This window comes from Lichenostomus cassidix, chromosome 3, assembly GCF_008360975.1.
Source record: "Lichenostomus cassidix isolate B80296 chromosome 3, HeHo_3.0, whole genome shotgun sequence".
NCBI classification, from domain to species: Eukaryota; Metazoa; Chordata; class Aves; order Passeriformes; family Meliphagidae; genus Lichenostomus; species Lichenostomus cassidix.
This window is the reverse complement of record NC_139483.1, coordinates 65,206,453-65,227,099: the sequence shown is the minus strand read 5'-3', so window position 1 is coordinate 65,227,099 and position 20,647 is coordinate 65,206,453. Positions and strand designations below refer to the sequence as shown.

Sequence of the window (20,647 nt, the reverse complement as noted above, 5' to 3'; positions counted from 1 at the left end):
TTCTCCAGAGGTCTTTGCTGTTTCAGTGATTCTGTGAGATACTTTGGAAATAACTGTAGTCATACTGAACCAGCTAAATATTTTAATAGCAAAAGTCCACTGATTCTTAATATCATTACAAGTACTTCACTTTTGTGACATGAATATCCATATAGTTTCATGGGTTTGGTAATTTAGAAGATGATTATTCTGCTTGCTTCATATGCCATTAAGAGTTTTCTCTAGAAAAACCTTAATTGATGTTAATAAGCTTTGGATCAGGAAAATTTTGGGCTGTTAGTTGATTGTCTATACAAACAGCGTGAGGATATCTGGACTGATTTCCTAGTAATGTCTACACTTGTGAAATCCACTTATGGGACAATGAAAGACAGAAATGGAGAATTTTCTGCTCAGTTTACTTGAAAAAAATTAGTTCTAAAATGCCACAGTCAGAAGGTCATGATCATGGCAGTGGCACAAGAAGCCAGGCAGAGCAGAAATTTCACAGGAGAGATGTGCAAGGAAGCAAAGAGTGCCCAGAGGAGGCCAGGAGGTATGCCCTTGGCAGCAGAATCTCCTGGCTCTGCCACCATCACATGCACCTGGGCAGGTGATGACATTTTGAAATGTGTAGAATTAAAAAAACCCAACAGGAAAACAACCTCCCTTGGACTAAATGACCCAACAAACTCAGCATAAGTTTTAATTCTTTGTTTCTTCTTTAGTACATTAAAATGCATTTAACAGGAGCAAGTGTTCATATTAGATAAGGGGGATTGTTGCCAGTTATATAATTATGCTGTTTCTGTAGCTGAGTCTGGCAGTGAGAGAGAGCAAGGCATTGCATCACACTGCTAGGACAGTTGGTGCCTCAGACAAGAATCCCTTTTCCAGGGATCAGAGATGCAGTTTCTATTACTTCTTCTGTGCAAACTCAAACATCAATGAAACAAGCGTCTTTCAGAAGACAAGAACTTTTAAAAGTTCCTTTTAAACTTTTTTCTGCAATGCTGATGTTTTTAATGTGTTTTTATAAAACTGCAACAGAGACAAGTGTGCAGATCAAAAAGTGCATACCAATGGAATCCTTAATCTGTATCTGTAATAGGAACTGAACTTTCTGAGTATTGCAGAGATATATTTTTTTAATGAGTCAGACAAATCTTTCCTAAATATATTCATTAGTTTGTTGGTTTTTTTTCTTTTTCCTTACCTCTTCAGAAATCTTGATATTTCGAGTCATGTTCAAAAGTTGTTCACAGCAAGTCATCTAGGGCACTCTATAAAGTTTTGTTGTTTCAAAACTCTCCTCCCCCCGCCATGCAAACCCCACAGCTGAGGACTCGTGCATGCCATCTGCTGGCATTTTCTAAACCTTTTACAGGCACATTTCAGTTTCGTGGCCTCTCCCTTGTTCCTCCCAGTGACACAAAGCACTCCCGGTACTTGTGAGGTCAAGCACAAGTTACCAGTGACCCTAAAACGCAGCATCTCCCCAGCAGGTTGCCCAGATACTGAGCTATCCACATTTACTGGACATTTCCAAAAAGATTTCTTTGCCTGAATTTTTTTTCTCTTTAAAGCACACTTTTTAATAATGCTGGTATAACTATTTCTCATTTAACTAGGAAAAACATTTTAAAAAGTACTAGTTAGCATTTACATGTTCCTTTATGAGAAACAGTTTATTTCCATGCAATTCAGTATCAGACATACATTCCTTTGTGTGGGGTTTTGATGTGAAAATGTTCATGATTCATGCCAGTGTCCCTGCCCATAATGGGGCACTTGGAACTAGTTTGTATTTAAGGTCCCTTCCAACCCAAGCCTTTCTATGATTGTATGATTTATAAAATCTTTCATTAGTAAAGGAATGTTGAAAAAGACACGCCTACATAATGTAAAACTGTGCATAGTTCCTTTCAAGACTACATTTTAGGTCTTTTCAATCACTTTATTAATATAGCAGTTATGTGCAAATTTAAACGTATGCACTTGCAGTTAATTTTTTTGGTAAATAGGTAAAAAATATGTCTCTATATGAATATGGAAATATATGTAATTATATAAAAATAGATGTGCATGCTTGTGTGTCCATGTGTGTGTATGGCAAGTAAACCAGTTATGACTGAAAAATTTTGAGCACCACTGCAATTTCCTTGTTTTTAAAGGGATGAACATACATACATGCGTGCATACACACTCATATAATATTCCTCCTTGTGTGTCCTACAGAAGAGCAGGTAAGCTGAACTGCTTTCTGCTGTTTCACATTACCCAACCAGTATTCTTCAGGAGAACGTGGAAACCCACCAGAGTTCTTGTTCTGTAGTGACAGTAATCACTGGTAGGGAAATTGTTAAGTGGCTGAAGTGATAATTTAAGAGAAGCACTGCATAGCAAACTTTCATTTGGGTGAGGAAAATGCACTGTGATAAGAACAACAAAATAAATGGGATTTTCTATCCTGTTTGTACAAAATGACTGCTGTATCTCAGGGGTGGAGATGAGGGCTGGTGCCCTCAGCTCCTACACACAAATGTGCCAATCTTATATGGATTTATTTATCTCATACTAATTTCTCACTCATCAGAAAGGGTATCAAAATAACAGGGATGAAGGAAGGTCATGGCTAACCTGGAGTGAGTTAAAGCAATAAAAACCTCTGAATATCTTCACTGGTTTTGTGAACCAGTCCTTCTTTGTGTCTCTTTGAAGGAGAAAATATACTTATTTGCTTTTTTGCAAGACATTGATGAAGTAGCTAGTTCCAAGAAAGGGGAAAATAAAAAGGCAAACAAACATGTTAGAGTAATTTTGTGTAAAGAAAACATTGCAACACTCAGACCAATGCAAGAATGCCTGAATCATGTTTCCTGAAACGGAAGATGTGGCTTCCCTGAGTCAGCCAGTCAATCTACCTCTAAGGATGTCAGTCTGTGGAAATTCAAAGCTTTAATGACAAGCAGTCTAGTCTAGAAAATGTAATAGTGGTTAAACAGAGTAAAAAAAAAAAATATCAAAAAACAATCTCTTAAAATGCTAGCACCTGAGAAATAAATGATAAAACCTATAATACACACACTGAAAAAATACAGTGAAAGCATAAATCTTCTAATCTCTGCCCCTCACTCTTCCTCCCACACTATTGCAACAATTAAAGTCTTACTTTTTGGATTTCCTTGTTTTACATAGGTTATCTCTGAAATGGAAAACCAGCACACATTGAACTTACATTGGTTTCTGAAAATGAATGTATTATATGTTTTTAAGAATTGGTTGTATAATCTTATGAAACATTAAAGCTAAACTTCTTATTAAGACCATATTTAGAAAAATGTCACAGTGACACGTTTTTGGGAATCCTACTTACGGAAAAAGATACTGATAGAAGACATTATTCTTCACAGAGGAAAAGAAGAAGTAACATAAAATAATTTTCTGTTAGTTATATAAATCATTTGGTGCAATTATAACGGTGCTCAAGGATTAATATTGGAATGTTAGAATAATAAAACATAAAATAATTGCTTTTGTTCCTTTAATCTCCTAGTTTCACTGTTCTTTCATCTTCTGCTTAAATCCAAATGGCTGCATTTGAAAACTTTTAAAAACATTTCACCAGAAAAGCTCATAGAGATATATTATCTCACTTTCATTTCTGTCCTGAGGCTATCGTGTTTGACAGTGACAGAAAATAGTTTCAAGGACAACATAATGACAGAGATGGAATAAATTAAAGGAAACTATAAACTACTTAGTTGCAGAAATAATTTGCTCTTGTTATAAAACTGGAATCTGAAATAAATATTTTAGACTGAAAAAAATGCCTTTAAACCAGGAACAGGCTTTAAAAAAGCTCCTACTATTTAATTCATAGTATCTATACTTTGAAGGAACACTCCCAACATTATCCAATTACATCTTTCTATGCAAACTGTAAAATTTGGATGAAAAGTTGATTACATATATATTTGGAAAGTATTTAATCATCAACAACGCCTTGCTAATCAGACATAAATCCGGGGGATTAGTTAAAATATGGTGGTTGTTTTGTCAGAGCTTAAATAAAGCAGACAATGCTCCAGTCACTGCTTTTACAGGGGCCAAAGCTACTTCCACATGCCAATGTGGAACTCAGGGCAGCAGACTTTTGTCTCCATACCTGCAGGTCTTTTTCACACCATTTTCCTCTCCCCTTCATTCCACACACTTGATGCCACTTTTGTTTGAGCAAAACAGAAGGAAACACCAAGCATATGCATCTAGGTGCAAAATCTCAGCCACAGCCCTGGATTAGGGATCTGGCTCATGGGATGGACAGTTACCTCCATGACCTGGGCACTGAGAAACCAAAGCTAAGAAAATAACACAGAGTGAATGAGATCCATACCAATAACCAGTGTGTATCAATTAGGCCTGATATTACAAATAAGTTTGAAAGATACTGCTTTATTTCAGACCTAAAGGTTGACTTTAACTTTAGTGGTTTTAACAGTCTGTTGGCTGTATTGTGGCTACAGGAAAATAATAGTAGTGTTCGGTGGTTCCTCCCAATTAGAGGAAATTTTTAAATTCCCCATGGACAAAATCCTTTGGTGCCTGTGCAGAAACATAAAAAAGGGATAAAGAATTTAAAAAACTGAAATAAACAAGTGCTGAAAGACTTTCAGCACCTCAGAAGTGGCAATATGAATGTGAACATCCTTTTAAAAAAAACATTGGTGTGGAAGTCCCCATGGCTACTTTCTGAAATCCATGCAAAATCCTTTATAGTTTCTAGCTTTCATGACTAGGCTGATTTAACCCAGGGTGTCCATTTTGCTTTAGTTCTGTTGAAAGTTTCTACCATAATTAATATTTTGTATAGTAACAGCAAATGAGGCTGTTTATTACTTTAAAAACAAATATAAATATTTATGACCTAATACACCAAATTTGATTAATGATGTCAGGTAGCTAAGTTTACACACTTAAAGAAATCTGATATTAAATGCTGATTTAATACTTTGTGTTTTCTTTCTATGCATATCAAATGGACCACTCAGTGTGAATTACTGACTGCTTTCCAAAGTGTAAAGCTGTATGTCTTTCAGTTTTGATTAATATACATAAAGGTAGCAGTATGCAATTCTGTTCAGAGTGGCTATGCTTGCAATGACTAGATTAAATAATTTTGAAGATGTTATGAATTAAAAAAAAAAAAAAGACAACAAACCCAAGAAAAAATAAACCTGGAACAGTCTAATTTAAACAGTGTTACAGTGTTTTAGAAATAGTTATTAATTGCTTTATATGTTCAGATTTATTGTGGTTTCAATAAAAACACCAAGTAGAAAAAGACTTGTCTTCATGAAGACAAGTTTATTTTGGGGAATCATGGCATAATTTTTAACTACTGTATGACTACAATGTCTCTGTAGTAATTACATAAATGAATCCTGTTTTATTTCATACCATATTCCCACAATGCCTTGCCTTTCCTCAAGTGCCATACCCTTTCTAGTCTTCTTAATACTTCTCCAGTCACAGTGTACTAAAAGGCTTTTAAATAACTTATGCAAACCTTTATACTTTTGTCCTTTTTTTTCTTTTTTTTTTTAATTAATCACCTATAAAAGTGCATATTCTCTAGATACTACAGGATGAGGGTTGCCCCCATTTTGCATAAATTGCTTTTTTGTTACTATTACAAGTCTTATAGGCTCAGCTCCTTGTTAACATGGCTCACAATAAAACTGAGTTTGCTCAGGTCACACTAGAGACTAACACTTGCCCAAGGATATTTCTGTGCTTATTGCCTTTTTTCCCCAGGAAATCCTCCTCACTGAGCAGTAATAACATCGTTAAATTTGCATCCAGTTCACCTGGGTTTGCAATCAGGGGGCTTTTCTAATGTTCTGCCTTCTCTTGGCTTCACATGGCCCACAACTTTCACTTTCTAATTTGTTTTGGCTGATTGACAGCTCAGCAGTGGAGGAAAAAGAGCAAGCCTTTCTCCACTTACCCATCCATGAATTTGTCATTACTTTCAGACTTCTTTCCTTTTAAGTCCTTCTGTAATTTTGGTTATGATTGTCCTTTCTGAGCAATGACAAAAGTTGAAAGGAAGTCACAAGCAGGGGTAAGGCCAGGTCAGACCCTGCTCAGGTGGGTACCTGCCTCCCTGGCTGATTGTTGGAAGGTGGCAGCAGGATCTGGGAGGCTAACATTTCTTTCCAAAGCCTGAGGTATCTCTGTGGTTTGCCCACCAGCATCAGAAGATACGGAATGTCTCCTAAAATAAGGGGTGTAGTCATTCCTCCACATGTGACCACATAAAAAAACATGTTTCCTATTTTGTTCTTGTTTCCATTCACAAAAAAGGGGCTGCAATTCTTGTAGAAATCAGGCTTTTTGATTTTGCTGACTTGTTACTCTGTTTTCTAATCAGTGTCCCAATGTTTCTAAGCAGTATCCATCAATTCTGGAACAATTCCATTACAGTGACAATTCAGTCATGCTTAATATAGAGTGTATGCTTTTCTCCAGCTTTCCTCTTATTTGCAAAATGAAATATAGATAAAAGATATAAATTCCTAATTGTAATACACATAACACTGAAATTCCCACCTCTCACCCTCCTTGATATATGAGGTAAGTTTTTCTCTTTCTGAACCAGTATGTACTACAAGTAGAAAATACAGTCAAGTGAGAAAAAAATCTCGTTGCTCAAATAAGCAAGATATGTATATTCATATATTCACAAAGAAATTCAGCAACGTTTTTAAAATGAGAGAGTTTTGGAGATTTTCCAGCTTTCTCCTGGCACTATCAGTGGGGGATATTTCAAACTGCTGTTTCTTCATCACAAATGCAGTGTCACTATTAAAGAGCACCCAAGAAGATAACTGAGCTGGTGGGTCTTGCTTGGTTCACTGTTCGATGATCAGATCATAGGAATGTAAACAATTCTTACATCTAGTGATGATATAAGGCAAATTTCCAAAAAATAAATCGACCATGCATTTTATTATGCTATCAACTTAAATAGTACTGAGAAAACTTGTCTTGTGACTGAAATCAACACATTAGATACAGCTTGTTAGCAGCCATATCAGCTTCCTAATCAACACTACTTTGAGTTGACAGAGTAATGCTAACCAATGCAGACAACAGGGCACATGCAGAAAGGCACTGGGTAATGTTGGGAAAGGAGGCATTATACGCTCGAATGAAGGAAAAGAAAAGGAAAGAAAAGGCAGACAAGTCTCTTCATACATCCTTTCACTCACACATTGAAAGTGCGAAAAGGATATCCAAGAATCATTTGCCACATGCTCTGAAGAGCAACTTTAAAAAAAATTGCCATATTTTTTGTCACATTCAAGAATTTTACAAGTATGAGGGAAAAAGCTGAAATCGGACAGCGGTACACAACAGATGGGCTGAATTTCACTTTCTACCTCTAATAGGAATGACAGCTTCCTTAAATGAAGACTTTCTGTAGCAAAGTTCTTCTCTAAACCTAAAAAACATGCCTTAACAATGCCTGTGTGAGATGAGACTATGGCTAGTGTCCCCCACATGTCAGGGAACTGACCTACAGGTGTTCAAGATGGATTGTCAAATGTAACAGCAAACTTGAAAGACAGTCCAAGAAGCCTTTAACCTGCCCACTTTCTATTGGCATGCTTGGGGGAGGCTACCCAGGACTTTCAGCTGCAGTTAAGAGTTGTTCACTGTTTCTGCCAATAGGCCCCAAATATTTCCTTTTGCTTAGACAAATGGAATAAACTGGGAGTAAAATGTACTTGGGGGGACAACTGCTAAAAAATTTCAGTCACCTTCCTACCATCACCAGGAACCCTGTGGCAGAGGCCAAGAAAAACCCAGGGTAGCGTTTTTTCTCTAGGTATGTCTTTTTTGGGATAAAGTTAAAGCAATTTAAGAAGTTGCATTCCCTTGCTGTTACAACATCCACAGCTACCTTATTTTAAATGCCCTCACCGAGAGATTGAGTCAGCCTCAACACAAAGCCAGTGGGCTTGTTTTAAGCTGTTAACTCAGTCGTGAAGGCAGAAACCTCCAGCTGAAGCATAGTAATGAACAGCTGGTGGGCAGTAACTGCTAAAATTGCTATATCCACTTTTGAAGTCTCAGGTGCTTTTCTTTCTGCATTTTTCTGCCTCAGCTGACATAACTTCCATTTTTACCACACGAGACAGGCATCCTACAGAGATTAGCATATTTTTTCTGTGCATTGCCAATTTGTTCTCAGTGCATAGTCCCTCCTCGTGCAGTGAACAAAGCAAAGGTCTGAAAAAAACAGGATGTAATCTTGAACTAAATACTGTGATATAACACCTCCAAACAAGAGAAGTGAGTGCTGAAATTGGCTACCCCATTCCCTGTGTGCTTACCTTGGCTACATTTCAGGACAAAAACCTGTCATTTCTCCATGCACCCTTGCTTTTCACACAAGAGAGCTTGCGCTTGTAGGTAAAAAGTGTGCTGTAGTGTTCTCCCCCATGTGTGAGAGTGCTGAGAGTGCACAGAACTACACAGCAGCATCTCTAGGCCACTGCAGACGAGGGCCAGGTCTCCACATGGCATCAGTCTTTTCTCCTTGCTCTATGAGTGCAGCTGAAACCAGACTGTGCACCAGACCTTTGTGAAGGTCCCCCAAGGGAAGGAGAGGCAAATACTTCAGTAGGTGGAATGAATGTTTTAAGTACAAAGAAATGCTCAAATAAAAAATGCCAGTTTTAGTTCTTGCTGGTTGTCCTTCTGCTACTGACCCCTACACCTGCCTCCAGCAAGCCTTTGCCTCACTCTGTGACAATTCTCATGGGCTTTATTGCTTTTGCAGTTTTTAAAATCTACCCCTTTCACTCTCCCCAGCCCACCATGCCCCAGGTTCTATTCCCTGTAAAAGCTTGTTTGTGTACTCTCTAAATATTCACCTTTATTCAAAATGATTCTTCACCATCTGCAGTAAATTGGAAAAATGACCTGCAAGAAGATGCCCACTATATAATTTTTCATATAATTTAATCACAGTCCTTTTGTACTTTGAAAAATTCACATTAGTAACACATCTGTAGAGTCACAGAAGTACATTTGAAAGTGCCAATTCACTTTTATTTGCACACTACCATGGACAACTAAAAGGCCAGAGGCAATAGAACGAGGAAGACTGAAATGTTGGTAATTCATTCTGTCCTTGTCTTTCCAAAAGGCTAAAATTATTATTATTCTCTCAAACAGTAACCCTATGGATTTGTTTGTATCTTGAATTGTGAGGTTCCTATTTCATGGCTTTTCCCAAGTTTTGTAATTTGTTTTGCTTGCAGTGTGACTGTGGAAGCTGAAACAAGCTTCCTTTGTGGAGCAATTGCAAGAGTTGCTAAATATTATGAACACAATCCCACAACACATCTGGCAGCGCACTGCATTACATAAGCTTGTTACCTCTTTGTATGGGGTATGGTCCTGAGGAAATCATCTTAAAAGTGCCAAAGAATATCTACTGATGATGTCTGGAAACAAAATATCCTCTAATTTCCCTGATGCTTTTTGGTGAATAGGAGTGAACAGAAGTGAACAGGATTTCTCCCACACTAATTAAACTGGGAGAACTGAGGAATGGTGAAAGGAAGAATAGCTCTCCATGCACTATGTGATTCCAGCATCTGAGGTGTTAAGAAACGCATCAAGTATCATTGGATTGGATATTATTTCAGGGATGGCAGAAGTGAGCAATGGGTGAGTGGGAATGACACGTGTTTGCGAGCCTTGCTGCCTGTTAGTGGTGTACTTACTCATACAGAGTTTATCTTATGTATTCTTTGCTGCTTTCATTCATTTTAACCTGCAGGCTGTAAACACATTTGTTATGAAAGGCATAAACAAAACAAGACAAAAGAAAGAATTCACACAAACCCTGTGTGAAGCCTCTGAAATCTGACTACTGGACTATTCATCACCTTCCTATTCTCATCACAAAGCACTCCACTATTTGTTATTAGCAGAGAACATGAAAATGAGAGGAAAAAAACAACAACAACAACAACAAAAAGAAAGAAAACACAGAAGGGAGTTGGGAAAATTAACAAAGGCAGAAGAGACATGGTAGCCGTGTTGGAGGGAAAAGAGAGGAGACGTAGTCATGACAGAGAAATGAGATTCAATTCAACAACAGACTCTTTTATAAAGGAATGTATTTATGTTTTCTCTTGCCTCACTACTTTTCTTATTGTGATTAGGTGAGGCTCTTGAGTAAGTTTGAATAGTGTTGTAGCAGTGATTATCAGAACAGTCTCATGTGTACTTTTAGCCAAATAGTCTTCAGAATTTCCTAAGTCCATTTTGTCAATTCAATGGGAATTTTAATTGACTATTAAAATACAACATTACACAATAAAGACATTACTGAACTGCTGCAGCAATACCAGCAAATGTGCTGTCAACACAAAAGTGATTCTCTTCTGTAGGTTTACCGGAACAGCTACAACAGCAGACATAGCCTGGAGCAGCAGTAATTGAGGATACAGAAGAGCTCTTCCATACATGCTTTTCCCCCAAACATAAGCAAAGCAAAGCAAAAGTCCAATCATTAAAGCATTAATTTTGCATGATTGGGAAGTTTCTCCCTTCTCATTACTGCATATGCAATAGGTTATATTTCCCTGTGTGATATAGAATGATGGGTAGCACATGTGTACAACAAAGGGTAAAAATTGCATGACTAAGTGAAAACGCCATGATGACAATGCACAGCACCCAGTTCTTTGAGCATATTTGCCCTCTTTTTGATTTCTGGAACAAATCTGCCAGTAACTGCATCAATTTAAGGATGCAGGACTTTTGTGTCCTTGAGTTCACAGGGGTGGGCTGAAACCAAATTTCACCATAGTCCTGTCCCAGCTGATGGTTCTGTCCATAGCAAGTTCCTCAGAACAATGCTACAGGTGGAAACACACCAAACTATTCCTCATGAGCTCTCCCACATGCATGGCTCAGGTGATCTGACAGAATGCCAGGCATCCATGTCTGTGACAGAGTGTACCAAAATCAGCTCATAGGTGAGGCCAGTGAAGCTTGCATGGCTCTGCAGTCCTCAGGGAGCAGTGAATGGCACAGTGTGAACCAGTGTAAGTTATAAGCAGATACCTTGTGTTTTGAAGAAATTATGTGTTCACAGGAATGTTAATAGCACCACATCAAAGTAATCATCTGAAATTGAATTTCTGGAAATCAAATAAATGCAACTGTATTTATCCACATTATGCTGGTACTGAATTTGTGTAAAGAAGAAAGTGACCTTCCATCTAATCCTGAGTTTCTCATTAAACAGCAAACAGTTGAGAAGAAAGTGTGGTAGACTGACAACGAGCAGCATGAAGACCATACACAGACCAGAAGCAGTATGAATATTACACCACTACTGGTCTCAAAGGGCTTTATTAAAAACAAAAGCATATAAAATAGTTCCTGAACAGGATGATTTTTAATTGTGTCCTCCTGGGAAAGCTGTACAATACAGACTTTCTTGTTTCCCTTGTAATCTATAGGGACCTGACAAGCTCTCAACAGCTTCCCTTTGGTCTAAAATGAGTTACTGCTGAGTTTCTGGACTCCAGTTAAGTCTTGGTGGCAAATTATGTTTAGCTGGTTCTGAAACAAACAACATTTTACTGACATCTTTTTTACACTAAAAGAAAAAGTAGCCAAATACATAAAAGGGCTCAATGTGACATCTTCTATTTCTACTTTCTCATTAGCATAAATCTCTGAGCACACAAAAAAAGCAGTGTAAATGTAACAGATAGCAGCCATTAAGACAATACCTGCAACCTTCCCAAGTGCCATGGTATCAGTGACCAGCCTGCATTGCCTTACATTTCTTAGAAACCCAGTTTCCTGTTTTCTTTGGCCTTTATGCAGTCAAAGGCTTCATGAGCTGGATCTATAGCAGACAGCTGGGCACAGCACTACAATGTCACACTTTACACCCCTTCATCATCTACATGCTGTGTTCTGCACGTAGCATAGGCAATGCATTAGGAGGGCTGGGAAGAGCAAAATCTATAATAACTCTGGTAGCTGAATAATGTGCGCGAAAAAATCCCCCCACCCTGAAATAGAAACCCTCTGCAGTTAACCAAGCTAAGTATTAGGAAGCACCAATGGAAAGGATGTGACTTTAATTTTCATCCTGCCTCTGTGTCATTTCACAATTTTTTCCTAGGCTAGCAGGGGTGCTTCCTTCCCATTGGGATTTACAGTCTATCATCTGTAGCAAGATCAATTATTTATCACAAAAGATAACCAGAGGAGAAAGAGCAGAGCTTTACTCTACTATCCCTGGCTTATTTCACAGCTTTATAGCTAGTGCCAGACAAAAACCATGCACCAGACAAGCAGGACTCTTTCTCTGATGATGAGGCACCCACTTGGAAAGAGACAAACCAGGCTCCAGTGTCTACTTGGCAGAAAAGGGGACAAAGCACTCCAGCAGGGAGGCCTGGCACTCTTCAGTTTATGTTACTGAAATCTCTATGCCAAGAGGACTCTGCATGACAGCCTGTAGCTGGACAGCTTCTACCAAAACTGGGTCAGCTCCATTCACAGGCACCAGCTGAGGATCTGTCCTCCCAATTATTTATGTTTGCTGTGATATGGTAACGATATGGTACATTCCCCAACCATCCCATTGCCTCGCATTGATCTCTCAGATGTTGTGAGAGATGATGAAAGTAGCAAGATGAAAGAAAAAGGAAAAGCGCAAAACAAGCTCACATTAAATATTCATAACTGGTAGTAATTACAAACAGAAAGAGGAAATAAAGCAGTAGTGATTATGCAGTGTCCAAATCATCTATCTACAACTCCCTCCAGGAAGTTTTCTCCATAGATTTCTGTTGCTGAAGTTGGAAAGTAACCCAATTTTTTTTTGCCTGCGTCTGGTCAGATTTTGCTACTTTGTTTATCTGAAACATAGGCTAGGGTGAGTTGAGGGCATAAAGCTCTACACCATATTTCTGCTCTCCAATAAAACCTATAATGAACCTTCCTTTAGTAAAAAATGTCATTTCTACTGTACGAAACCTTAGATTTTAACAGTTAAATTGTTGTGTCTGTCACTTCAGATATTAAATATCTTCTTTTGTGGTTTTATAAAAGGAATTGACTGATAGTTTTTTGATGTTCTTATAGATTAAGATATCTTAATATGCTTTTTGCTTATTTTGATAAGGTGATTCTGATTGGCCGTTGTTAAGTCTGTTAACCACAATCTTTTTAAAAACTACATGTATAAAACATTCCTTTTCAAATGTAAGATGAAAACAATCTAGGAACTTTATCTGAAGGCTTCTCTTCCATGTAAAAATTGATGAACATGCTGACTTTCTTGGAATGAACATTTTTTCAACTACATAAAATCCCAAGTTTATTCCATTCTGTCTATACTTCTGTGGTCTGAAAGCTGGTGTTGCTTATTGATGTTAAATACTAATGCACGTAGAAAAATCATGAAATCAGTCCTAAAATGTTCTTACAGGTTTAGATATGCAGAACTGCTGGAATTGAATCTCATGCCAGTACTAGAGAACAAGATGTTCAATCAGATCAAGGGTGAAAAAGTTTGTTGAACTGCAGTGTTAGTTTCCTGAGCTATACCAGTCATCTCAAGCCACAGAAGTCACAGATAATTCAACCTGTTACTACTTTGCGTAATTTTAATGTTCCCATGAAGTAGCCTCTCCCTCTGACATGGAACATCAGCTCATAGAAAAAAAACAGAATTCTACTTCTATGGTGAACTTGTCAGTTTTTGCCATCTGAGCACTCCACTCAGCTTTGGAGACTGCAGTAGCCTTGTAGGTTTCTAAGGCACCCTAATTACACACATCTGAGATTGCAGAATGCTTCAATTTAAGCCAGCACACAATCAAGTGCTGTGCTTTCACAAATATTCAGAAACATCATCTGCCAGGATCAAGAGAAATTGAACTTATATCTACTGGGTTTTATCTGCAGCTTTGATGCATAATTTTTCATTTTCTTTAGAAGGGTTTAATACAAAGAGAGAACATACCTAGAGTCCCACAGAGGTGTTTTGACATTAGGCTTAATAAAGCATGAAGAAGTCATTAATAAATAATGTTTTGCTGGTTAACAAGTAAAGCTGAATGCATTCACGAGATGCAGAAGTAGATCACATCATGCATGCATGCAGCCAAATAACTTGTTAAAATGACTGCAATGGTCCCATTTTTTCCATTGTGTTTGGCACAGCCCAACACAACACTGCACAAATAAACAAGCACTGCAGCATATACACATGCACCTTCAATTACAGTGTTACCTGTCAATTTTTATTTGCACTCAGTGGGATTGAGGGGTTTGCAAACTAGCATTCATGAAAGTGACAAAGAGCTATTTATATATTGTTAAGCATTGCTGTCTGGAGTTTCAAAGGAAAAAACCTCTTGTATTCATTGAGTTATGCATCATCCCATTCCCGTGTCAAAGCTACAAGCTTAACACATTTTACTGCAGACACGTTTGAGCTACAGCTTTCAAGGCTGTGTCAATATTTCCATATGTCCTTATTTTCCAAGGTTAAACATTCTGGCAAGTTTTGAATCAGGGTCTGAGAAGAGCTTGGGGTCAACTATATAAGTCCTATCCTCTTTGGCTACAACCAGGTTTCATAAGGAATCTGGAGTGGGAATGTGGCAGCATTAGGGTCTGGATTCACTCTCCATCATGATGACTTTCTCAGTTAAATGCCTAAGTTGGGAGCTGAAGTCACCTTAAACTCTCTCTGTAATCAGCGCCAAGAGACAAACATTTCCAGAGTGTGATTCAGATCTGGGCTTCTGATTACAGAATCAGCTTAAAATGAGCAAGTTCTCAATTTAGAGACTTCTGCTACATGCTTATGCTTGTAGGCAGGAAAACTCCTCAGTCCCTCCAATGAGGCCAAGGAACAGATTGTACAATTCAAGTTTGGGCCTGTGAGATCTACGCAGTTTGTGAGGGGAAAAAAAAGATAGGAAAATGTTTCCTTATTTTATTTTTAGTTTGAGATATAGTCATATTCCAAATAAAGGAGTCATGATATTCAGAAACAGGGACAAAGATTCCAAGTGCATGTCTTCAAGTCTCCAGCACAGTTTGTATAAGCAGAAAAATGCTCCAGTCCTCTATGTTAGTTCACTGTCATCTGTAGGTAGTGAAACAATCTTGGAAAGAACATTGATTAAAAAAAAAAAAAAAGAATATTTGATGTCATCTATTTGCTGAAAACTCTACTTTCAACATATTTCGTGTGCTTATGAAAATGAGATTATTTTTCACACCTGATTGAGCTGCCAGGTTCCAAGAGTTACTGAGGATAAGAGGATTGGAAGAAGCTATAATAACTTCTGAAAATGACTTAAAATCTCTGATATGTGTGAGGAAAGGAATAGCTATTTAGGTGGGACAATTTTTCCGGTTGTTTGGAGGGATTTTTAAAGAGAAGATATGAAGAAAATAAACTTCAGATCCATGCCATTTTTAGAACATGAAATTGAAAAATACCAAACCTTTTAATCTGAGTCACAAATGGGGTGATTTTCATGTGACATTTTGAATTTTGCAAAAGTAGAAAAGCCTTTTTTCTGAACATCCACAGATGTAAGATGTTCAGGGATCTGAAATATTAAATAAGCCTTTTTGATATGGAACAGTAAGTAGGAGTGGATAAAGTGCATGGCCCATTTATTTTCCATGTTTTTCTTCCATTTACCACTGAACATCATTTCTATCCATGATAGCATAAGAATGCAAATGCATGAGCACGAGTCAGTGAAAACTGAAGTATTTTAGTGAATACGTTTTCTATATATTATCCTATGGCTTCAAAATCCTCTGCTGACTTGGTGCTGGGAAGCAGACTTGTGTGTTGGTTACCTCTGAAAATGTGATGTAAATGTTAGAGGTCAGTCCCCACTCCATATTTTTTCCTAATTAAAGCCGAAGTAGTCAAACCAAGAAAAACTTGCCCATGCTCTCAGGTGAGAATCACAAGATTACTAAGAAATTTTCACTGCCCAATCAATGCAGAACACAAATTTTTGGAGATACCTCTCTTATGAAATCTGAACTGCCTGTGACATGCAAGAATTCCACAACACAGCCAATATAGCAATGCCTCTGGGTTTGGTGATCACAGGATTTGAAGTGACAAGCTTTCTTGAAAGCTAAGATGCTTGTGAATCTTCAAGTGGTAAGTTTCTCTATTCAGATGCTGCTTGTATTCATGTATTTACATCCTTCTAGGACCATGCCAATAATTCTGAAGCATATATAAGGACACTGACTTTTGATCTTAAGGACATAATTTAGGAATAACTTAGTGTTACACAACATTGGACAACAAATTACATCAGAATGTTCTATCCGTTGTATGAATTTGCAGTTTTAGAACGTTACATCCACAAGATGCAAAAATAGCAAACACCCAAGTTTTGTTTATGGTCTGCTTGTGATTTTATGAAGGTGCAGTTGATGCTTTCAAAGAAGCTGCAAAAGATATTCACACAGAAATATGTACATATTACCATGCAATGGTAACACAATATATACAGCTGTAAAAGGAAGTGCTTTATGGGAAGAGAGTACCATTACTACCTCATTTCAACACACATTAATGTGCAAGGAAGAAAAAACAGAGAATAATATTTGTGCTACAAAACATAAAAGTTGGCTAGAACAGTAAATTAAAAACAATAAGGAAAAGAAAGATATTTACCTTTTTCTCCTTTTGCATTTATAAGTTAAAAGAAACTTGTGATTAAATTTTCGTAAACAATGTGAACGTAGTTTTGTTATATTTGAAATATTAAGAGGTATTTGAAGCAAAAGCTGTTAAAGCAGGGATCACTCTGTCAAGACAATTAAGAAAGTAGTTTTCTGGATTTTCATGAAGATACCAACATACTAATTAAGGAGGGAAAATGCCACCCTCTATCAGAACAATGAGGAAGGACACAAAAAGCATTTGGCAAGCTTTAGTATACACATCTTGCAATTGGGTTTGTAATTCTCTTTTAGGGAAGGAAGAAGGCTTTAAGCTTTCAAGTAACAGTTCGAAATATAGAAAAAGCACCAACCAAATCAACAAGCATAAATTCCCCAGGGAACCCAGTATTTTTATGGCAGCATTTCCTGTGAGTCTCTCAGCAGATCAAAGCAAGTCAGCTCTCATTATATCCCCTCGAGAGCAAAATGTTCACACTGCAGCTTCTGATTTGCAAAGGCTCCGGGAGGCAGAGGCTGATCAGGAAAGTGTTTTGGAGTGTTCACTGCCCTGTCTCTGCTGGGACTTCCTGCAGTGACAGGGCATTTTGAGGGGGACAACTGCACTAGACCCTGATGTGGATCTGTTGGCTGCTCATTCCTTAAAGGAGCTGGGTTTTACAAATCGTCAAGGAAAGGAAATTCCCAGATTTCTAGCAAAGTCCCGTGTGCCCTTTTAGCTGGTCAGACTGCAGTCAGGATTTATGATTATACCTTATGATTTGAACAATGAAACAGGAGAAATTCTGTGTTTCCATGTCTCCTCTAACAAGCTCTGTCTTTTAAGTACCCCTCTAGGAATATACACACAATTTAGAAAAACAAATGCTTTATTCATGATGGCAATAAGTACAGCATGGCTGTACACATACCAATTGAATAGTAGCTTTGAATTTTTTATTTTATTCCTCCCAATAACTACATGTTCCTACAAGTGTCTCACAAGCGTGCACTAAGTTTTCTACACAGGTTTTAATGGAGAACATTTAAAAGAGTTTTCATGAAGTGGATGAAGCTGTGATAAGCAGCACAGCTGGTGAGCCAATAAGAGACTACAAGGAATGCATTACCAGGAGGAAAATGTTCTAGGAATGTATTTTACTTATGAGGCCCAAAGATTAACCAGTTAAGATCAATGCTCAAGTTCATATATGCAAAATATATATGGAAAATAAACAGGATGATTTGAGTACTCTCTGAATACATCTTTGCTTTTGAGACAGAAATTTCTGACAAGTATCCACCAAAAATCAAATCCATGCAATCACCAGTAAGAAAGGCAAAAAGCTGAAATGCTGTATTGCTATTTTATTCTTGCTTCCTCTTGAATGTGAACTGGAGGAAATACAAGGGAAATACTTAGAGGAACACATCTTACTTTGATCGTATTATGACCTCAGAAAATCTAGGGAACTAAACTGTAGGTGACTGCTTAAATAAATAAAATCCTTGTGAGTGAGACCCCAGGATGCCTTTTTCTGCTCCCTGTTGAGGAGGCTGAGTAAAGCAAAGATAATGCTTCCAGGGAGAAGGTTCCAGATTTTTACAGTGAATCCCAACAGTTTTACAGGTATTTATCTTCTGTAAGGATATACATAACTTTTCATCAATGTTTGGGATCAGGTTCAAAGACCTGTTCTGTCCTGAAACTGGGCTCCAGCTTGCCCAAGAGCACTGTGTGTGACTGCCCCAACTGTGTGTTTTCATTGGATATCATTTGTTTACAGCTTTCACGTATACCTTCAGCTCTGCTTGCCAGTTATTCATTATTGTAGGAGCTGTTGTATCCTGAAACTTCATGGATGAAGATGTTTGTATGACTTCCCAGAGTTTAAATCACCTGTCTTTAACCTTTTTCCCACCAAGAGTAGAAGTCTTAATTTTAGCAGACGTAAGGAACCTCTGGAAGTCAAATTCTTTGTTGAAAGGCCTCTGCAGTGTATATAGACCCTAAAAGCTCACTGCACAACCAGAAGAGAAGTATTATACCTCTCCCAGGAACCCTCTTTGCTCAGAAGGTTTCAGATTGTTTCTTGTAGAAGCTGTCCATTTGCAGAAAATGAAAAAGCAATCGTGGATACCAAGAGATCCCAAATGGCCATTCCTTTGAGAACAAGATTAGCGCTTTTTATCCTGATGCAAACAGGAGCCTTGGAGACACTGCACTGCGGGAGCAATGTTCTCTGACTGTGAAGAGTGAAACAGCCCTGGATACACTGAGTTGTATCAACCCCTTAGAAAGTAAGCAGAATTCTTTGTGGCTAGGCCTTTTTCCTGGAGGCATGCAAGTGTTTTCTAGATTTTGTTGGTTTTGCTGCCTCATATTGTAAGCAAAGCGAAAACTAACAAGGACTGAAAAAACCCGTGTTGCAGATGCTTTTAATTGGACTGTGAAGATTTCTTGGTTCCTTCTCTGGGGCCACAGCTGAGCAGTGTGCTTATCCTGCCTTTTTCCAAGGATATGAACAGCCTCATTGCAAACTAATGCTTAAGGCATGAACATAGGAATCTTACTCAACTGGCTGTCTGGATCATTTCTATCTTTTAACCAGTATTGTCTGGATCTCACCCAAATTCATTCTCAGCCAGATGCTCTTCTCCAGGAGCCATTTTCCTCTAGGCAGTGCAACAACTTTATGATGGCTCTGGTTACATCTGTAGAAAGTGAGATATACACTTGGGTGTAATCTGAAAAGCCTGTAGCAGCTTAGCTCCTCTCTGGAGTTTTCTGAAAGTATTGGAAAGGGATGTAGGGAAAGGATTTATAGCCTTATGGTCAGACTGCAGGTGCAGGAAATTGAGAAAAAAGCAAATGATGTTACCAATTGTTCTGGGGTCCTATTGAAACCAGGTTTTGTGTCTGCAAGGTACGCAAGACTGGGATATATTCTCTTAACATTTAAAGGAGGAAGAGAGAGATAAATAATTCCTTGGCCCTGCCTGAAATTAAAAAGGCCTTGCAAATTAATACAGCCACACCAGGGTGGATTAATAATACTATCAAATGGAAACATGGTACACAGTATAAAAGTCTCTGCATAAAAGAGATAGAATGAAGAATATTGTTTCTTACTGCAATACATTTTGGCCACTGTGTATTTTACATTTAATTTTACAGTGCAAAGGATGTTAGTAAAAGAACAGCTTTAGTTGATAATTTTCTTGTTTGGTTTTTGATATATCAAAAAGTTAATGCACTAAATTTACATTTTTCTAGACTGATTATTTCTTATTCCAATCTCTCGTTCCTCATTCTTAACCTCTATAAAAGAAATTATATAAAATAGGACTTCTTTTTGACAATTTTAGCCAGAAAACCTTACTTTCCCTGTTGATTTTCATGCTCTACAAGCTTTGCCATCATAAACCACTTTGCATGTATTAAGGAGTATTATATTAGATGAGGCAATTTAAGTGTATCCCATTTCACTTGGTGAAACTAAGCAGCTTTGCATTATAACTAAGTTGAGCTAATGAGAATACGTTTAAAGCATGTGTTACCTGAAACTGAAGTTAGCTAGTCATTCAATACTGCAACCTGTAGGTTTGCAAAACGATGGCAGGAATCCTGCTGTGAGGGAGATAGGAAAATTATTATAATCTGCATTTCTAAATTGAATGAGTATTTTGCTCAGCAGAGGCCTCTTGACTGCAAATAGTCTGAAATTACATCCTGCTGTTTAAAATGCCTTTTTTTCCAAGTAAGTAAAAATGCCCACATTTTCTTAAATCAAATATTTTTAAAATCTTACATGAATTAAATTATTGAGAGAGGGGAGGTCATAAGTCCTTTACTACCTCTTGTAAAAGCTGTTTGGTATTCACGCTT

General features: G+C 37.7%; 1 protein-coding gene across 4 annotated transcripts in view; it reads right to left on the bottom strand.

Annotated features, from left to right (window-relative positions):
- Positions 1-20,647, bottom strand: part of HS3ST5 (heparan sulfate-glucosamine 3-sulfotransferase 5) — a 189,904-nt gene that overhangs the window by 66,167 nt on the left and 103,090 nt on the right. The window lies entirely within an intron of this gene.